This window comes from Vicugna pacos, chromosome 5, assembly GCF_048564905.1.
Source record: "Vicugna pacos chromosome 5, VicPac4, whole genome shotgun sequence".
In the NCBI taxonomy this organism is placed as follows: domain Eukaryota; kingdom Metazoa; phylum Chordata; class Mammalia; order Artiodactyla; family Camelidae; genus Vicugna; species Vicugna pacos.
In genome coordinates, this window is record NC_132991.1 from 96,759,060 (window position 1) to 96,766,068 (window position 7,009).

The 7,009-nt window shown below is 42.0% G+C and overlaps 1 pseudogene; it reads right to left on the reverse strand.

The window, feature by feature from the left end:
• Positions 1-5,443: 5,443 nt before the first annotated feature.
• LOC102536112 (polyadenylate-binding protein-interacting protein 1 pseudogene) lies at positions 5,444-6,516 on the reverse strand (annotated as a pseudogene).
• Positions 6,517-7,009: the final 493 nt, after the last annotated feature.

Consider the following 7,009-nt stretch of genomic DNA (forward strand, 5'->3'; position numbering starts at 1 on the left):
ATATTTGTTGTTTTTATTTAGTTTTTTGAGTGTAGGCATTCTAGTGTTTGAAGGGGTATGGCATTGTACTAATTTGCATTTCCATCATGACTAATGATATTGTCATGTGCTTGTTGACTGTATGTCTTGTCTGGAGAAGGGTCTATTCAAGTTCTTTTTCTGTTTTAAAAATTGGCCTGTTTGTCTTTTTGTTTGTAAGTTGTAAAAGTTCTTGGTATATTCTTGATAAAGAGCCTTTTCAGATATATAATGTGCAGATATTTTCTTTGATTTTGTGGGCTGTCTTTTCACTTTCTGGATAGTATCTTTTATGCACACAAATGTTAATTTTGAGGAAATGCAATTTATTTTTTTTCTTTCATTGCTTGTGTTTTGGTATCAGATCTAAGGAAATTGTGAAATCCAAGGTAAGATGATTTATCCCCATTTTTTTTCTTTGACAGTTTCTACAGCTGTCCTTCCCTGTGAGGTATTGGTTCCATTGCTCAAGTCCTTTATATAAAATGGTGCAGTATTTGCAAATAATCTAAGCACAACTTCATTTTTAGATCAGTTATAATACCTAATACAATGTAAATGATATGCAAATAGTTAAAAAAAGTAATGTGAAATAGTTACTGGCATGCAGCAAATTCAAGTTTTTCTGTATGTAACTTTCTCAAAAATATTTTTTTCCCCTCCTATCTGAAGTTGGTTGATTCCATGGATGTGGAACTTGCAGATAAGGAGGGTTGACTGTAATATTTTTTCTTTTTAAATTTAAGCTTTTTAATCTATCTTGAGTTAGTTTTGTGTGCGGTGTGAAGTAAGGACCCAATTTTATTCCTATACACTTGGGTAGCAAGTTGCCCAGCACCATTTGTTGAAAACATTATTTTTTCCCAGTTTAATATTGCCCACTGTTGTCAAAAATCAGGTGATCCTAGATGTATGGGTTTATTTCTGGGCTCACCATTCAGTTCCATACATCTATAAGTATATATTTGTGCCAGTATCACATTGCTTTATTTACTGTTGCTTTGTGCTAAGATTTGAAATTGGGAAATATGAGCCTCCAACTTTGATTTTCTTTTTCAAGATTGCTTTGGGACTTTGGAATCCCTTGTAATTCCATATATAAGGTAGGATAGGCTTGTGTATTTCTTCCCTTAGGCCTTGGGATTTTTCACAGGAATCACATTGAATCTGTCAGTTGCATCATGTACTGTTGCCATCCTGGCCATCTTAATAAGATTAAGTGCTTCCACCACCATGGGATGTCTGCATATTTACTTAGCATTTCTTTCACCAATGCTTTATGATTTTCAGTGTACCAGTCTCGCATCCTTATTAAACCTGCTCCAAAGTATTGTATTAATGTTGAAATTATTTAAAAGGGAATTGTTTTCTTTTTTCTTTTCTTTTTTTTACATTTTTTATTGATTCATAATCATTTTACAGTGTTGTGTCAAATTCCAGTGTTCAGCACAATTTTTCAGTCATTCATGGACATATACACACTCATTGTCACATTTTTTTCTCTGTGATTTATCATAACATTTTGTGTATGTTTCCCTGTGCTATACAGTGTAATCTTGTTTATCTATTCTACAATTTTGAAATCCCAGTCTATCCCTTCCCACCCTCTACCCCCCCCCCCCCCGGTAACCACAAGTCTGTAGGGAATTGTTTTCTTAAAATATTTTACAGAATATTCATTGCCAGTGTCTAAAATAAAGTTGATTTTTGTTGATTGATATTTTGTTCTACTCTTTTGCTGAATTAGTTTAGCAGCTCAAATAACCTTTAGTTGATTCTTTAGGAGAGTCTATATATAAGATGATGTGAATTGTGTCTTTGAATAGAAGCAGTTTTACTTTTTCCTTTCACATGTGGTTGCATCTTCCTTCTTTCCTTATTGCTCAGTGCAGATATTCCAGTGCAATACTGAGTAACAGTGGGGAAAGCCAGCATCATGGCCTTATTCTTGATTTCAGGAGTAAACCTTTCAGTTCTTCAACATTGAGCATGAAGTTTGCTATGGGTTTTTCATAATACATTTTATCATGTTGAACAAATTTCCTTTTACTTTCTTGAATGTTTATGAACATGAAACAGCACTGTATTTTGTTTAAAGTTTCTTCTATATCAATATAACCATGTGTTTTTATGTCACATAGTTACTGTGGTATGTTACATTGCTTGGTTTTAATATGTTGAGAAACCTGGATTTCTGGTGTAGACACTTGCTTATAGCGAACGATCCCTTTTTTTTTTTTTAAACCTGTTATGGTTAAGGGACTTGGGTTAAAGTTAGGGTTAGGGTAAGGCATGGGCATGAGTCAGGGCTAGACTAAGGCTAGTGTTTAGTCCTGGGTCAGGGTCAGTGTCAGCATTTAGGGTTATTGTAGGGTTTGTAGAGTCAGGATTGGAGGATCAGGATGAAGTAAGGGTCAGAGTTTCGAGTTTACAGGTCAGGGCCAAGGGTCTAGGGGCCTGAGTTTAGGGTATAGGGTTATAGATTAGGTGATTAGGGTACAGGTGAGGGTGTAGGTTTAGAGCATTAGGGTTAGAAAAATTCAGTTTAAGCCTCACTGGCCCACTTCCTCCTCTTTCCTCTCCATCTCTCTGAGGCCTCCAGGATGGGCAGGATTAGCCCATGAGTCAGGGAGTTGACTCTACCACTGTTTTTCTGCTCCCCTGTCCTGGGCTCTGAGAGAAGAATGAAATATTTGTTCTTGTCACTGACTGTTTCAAATCCAACTCAACCTCAGTTGAGGATTGTGGGGCCTCAGAAGTCACACAGTGTCTTCCTCTGCTCTCTCACCTCGGCAAGGCATTGCTGTCCCCACTCTGCCTGCACAGCCCCAGGTTCCAGCACAGCATTGGCATCCAGACAAGTGTGGATGTACACAGGACTGGGTGGAGGGACATGCCAGCCCCCAGGTGCTCCCTTCGTGTGTGCTGATGGGCCTCTCCTGGAACTGGCTGGATCTTTTGTCCCATGTGAGTGGGCATCAAGGGATAGTCAAGTCAGGCAGAACAGCTCTTGACCTCTGACCATCTGGGCAAGCATTCATGGTCCTCCAGCTCAGGCCAGCCTGGGCCTGTCAAGACCCTATTGCCAGTTACTAAGCTGACTATGCTGCCGGGCAATTCAACAGCTCCCTGGGCAGCATAGATAGAGAGCCCTTTGGGATGTTTCAATTCTCTACATCCATGGGGTTGACAAAAGGGCCTTCTGCCTCACAACCTCTTAGCTTGCTAAGAGAGGTAATAAACCAGGTGGCACCCAGACCTGGGGTCCTTGGCAGCACCACACCCCATCATCGCCTTTCCCTGTGCTTTTATAGTTTCTTCCCCTAGACCCAGCAGAAATACTGGGCCTGAGGCCTGCAAGTGCTTCACCCCACTAGGCCTCCCACAGGGTCAGCCTTGCACAGCCTTCATTCTCTGTGGGAAAAGCATGCAGGAGAAAGGAGTGGGGAGTCCTGCTTGTCAGCACAACAGATGGGGAACAGGGAGAGCGACCAAAGTGCCTGGAGGGGTTCAGACCATAGAACCCAGAATCCCTTGTGTGGCCTGGGACTACAGTACCCAGAATCCTTGGTGTGTCCCCATCCTGGGGCTACAGTATGCACTGGTCTCAGTATGTTACCCGCTCCCCACCTTGGCCCAATCTGGGACTACAGCACCCAGAACCTTTGGTATGTTCCCACTTTCGCCGCCACCCCCCCATCCTGGGACTACAGTACCCAGAATCCTTGCTATTTCTGCTCATCTTGGTACTACAGTACCCAGAATGCTCAGTGTGCTCCCACCTTGGGACTTCTGCACCTAGAATCCTCCTCACAGCCCTGGACTGCAATGCCAGGGACCACAGTAATCCAACCTGGTTCATTGGCAACAGAGGCATCTTTCCTGAGCCTACAGTTTGTTACCTGGTTGGTGGCCACTTTGGTGCCACCCTTTCCTGATCTCATTTTTTCCCTCAAAGGTGGGTAATCAGGACCCTTGAGCACAGGCTTGCAGCAACCTGGGCAAATTGGGCGCCATGGGCTGGTCCTGTTTTTGCAGGGTAGACTGAGGCCGGGGGACTCCCCCAGCTGCTGGCTGGACTGCATCTCTGTGTGCTCCTGTGGGGCCCTGAGTCCTTTCCCCTGGCATCGGGGTCTCATGTCAGTGATGGCCACCAGGCCCTAGAGTCATCTGTGCCTCAACCCCAGGTTTCTGCCCAGCCCAATCTTTGAACCTCTGTGACTTTCCTGCCAACCCCAGGGCTTGAGAGCCCTTCCACTGGTTGGGAAGGGCTTTCCAGCCTGGCACCCTCTTGCTTTTCCCTCCAGTTTGTTACTGAATTGGTTGACTGGACCTGTGCCTGGGTCTTAGCTGGAGCCAGGACCCTTTGCCTTGGCCAGGAGGTTCTTTTTCCAATCAGATTCATGCATCTAATAATGAGACAGATGCTGAGACTGGAGCAGCACAAGCTTTAGTCAATGGCCAAAGACTGGCAAAGTGGTAACCCAGCTCACAGATCAGCTTCTCAACCCAATTCGGTGGCAGACACCAAATATATAGGAGGGTCAAAGTGAAGGGGCACAGCTGGGGTCTGTTCAGGGTTGGGTGGGTGGAGATTGGAAAGAGCAGGAGGAGTATTCATGACTTAACAGGGATGTTGTTAGAGACACTGATGCAACTCCTTTTCACTCCTTGTGTGGGAGTATTGGGTGTTGTCATGGCAATTGTCAACTGTCCTGGTGCTGGTGGGTGTGTCATTTAGCATGCTAATATATTACAATGAGCATGTAATAAGGCTCAAGGTCGCCTGGAAGTTAAATCCTCTGCAGTCTTGGGCCTAGTTGGTTCTAATCAGTTTTTGTATTTTTCTCAATGCAGCTTCCTCATGAAACTTAGATAAGAGTAATAGGTTTCCATTCAAGGGAGGGGCAGGGGTATGAACCTGAGGCAACAGAGGCTGTATCTTGTGTCTTTTCTGTTGTATGAAAAATTCCTAAGTTGTATAATTGTGAAAAAATCAGAATTGCTTGTGTTTTTAAAATGAAATTTGACAGCCTACAGTCTTTACAAATATTCACTAGCTACTTAGAACTCTTTATTTGATATGAGTGGGTCTTTTTAGTGAGATTGTCTGACTGCATTTTGTGATGTCCTCTGAGGCACCACTTTGATATTTCTACTGTCTTAACAAAGGGTTTTCCATTCATATATGTTTTCCTGACCATGACCTGCATTTTATTTTTGTTTAGAATCCTCTTTTTCAGGGGGAGGTAATAAAGGTTATTTTGGGAGATACTGTGAAACAAAATTAAAGTTGTGTGCATCAGCAACATAACTCAGTATCCTTGACTTGGTATAAGAGTAACACATGTTCTCGCTTTCCTGTGTTCTGTTAAATCACCATAAGCTAAATAGCTTTATGAAACTGATACGCTGAAATTTAGCTTTACTGTTTTTGCTTATGCTCTGGTGCCAAGCCAAGCTTTTCATAAGTTTCTTCGATCTCTGAGTCCATCTCATCATCAGTATCATCCAAGTGTGGATCACCAGCTCCTGATAAATCTGTTCCATTTTCTTCACAACCTGGAAGAAAGTCATCTCTTTCAAGTAATTCTCAATATTTCTCTTGATAATCTGGATGAACTGCAGGGAAAGGAGTGCCATCAGATGTGTAGAATATTGCTTCATTCATAACATAGTCTTACCTTCAGGTGCTGCTTCTCTGTTGAGGTTGCATGGCCAGAGTTCTGCAAGTTTCATGAGCATCTGATTTATATCTCTGGCCATTTGCAACTAGGATGACATTTTCAATTCTCTGAATAATTTCTCAGATACCAGTCTTTTCTTTTTCCTTCCAATGTCTTCCAAACTGACCCTGTCAACTTCAACAGTATTGCACAAATTAAGTTGTTGTCCAGAGAGTTAGAAAAAAGGACATCTAACAACTCCTGAAGAAGACCTGCTCTCATAACCTGGTCCATTTGTTCCCTTGACCTCCCTTAAGGTAAAGTTCTTTCAGGAAGAGTACAAATGCATGGAATCATTTTCAAGTCACTTCATTCTTTTTGCAGCTTGTTCCTTAACTTCATATTAATTCTGGTATCTTTAAAGTAGCAATTGGTGGAAACTGCCACTCTCTGGAAGTTGCCAATTGCTAGCTCCCATGTAAGAGGATTTGAGATAGGCATGATCTGTTGATACATGACTTCCCTGTGTTCTTGCAAAACATCATCTATTGTAACACAGCCATTCACTGTCTCTGCAAATCATTCAGTTTCAGTTTCCAAACCTATGAAGTGATTTGTAAGATGATTCAAAAATTCCTGGACATATTCATATATAGTGGGATAATACTAACAACCATCCCCATAGGATTCTGTATAATTAGAGGAACAAATTTGAAGGTAAAATTCAGGACATTCACAGACAGTTTTGACGTGAATAAGGAGCCACAACCACCTGGGGCTTAGCCAGTGCTGACGCCGAGCTCTGCAGTGGGGTGTCACCCTGTGAACTCATCTTGCTCCCAGGAAGGCTCCCTTACAGAGTGGTTCTTGGAGAGAAGTGCTTATAGTCCATTTCTAAATTTTAGCATATTATGTTATCTGGAGAGACAGAGAATTCCCCAAACCATCCCCTGTTACCCCTTTTGTTCAATAGTCCTTCTTTCAGCTATCTCTCTCCTTTTTGCCATTTAGTGTAAGCAGCAAGGAAGAAGCAGCTAGGAGACACTCAGTACTTTCTGGAAACTCAGGTAGTTCACCCCATGCTTGAGCTTATTTTGAACTTTCCACATGACTGTAGGAACAGTGTTACTAAACTTTCTGACGACATAACAAAGATCCTCTTTCCTCTAGTTTGTAGTCAGATTTTTTGATACTATCCTTTAAGTCCTCACCAACAGGCTCTTCAAAATAAGGGTTTCTATTAATAGTATGTTGACACCAAGTCAAACTTTCACTAGCACTTCTAAAATCCTTTTTGCTTTCTCCCGCTGCCTGATATCAAAGCC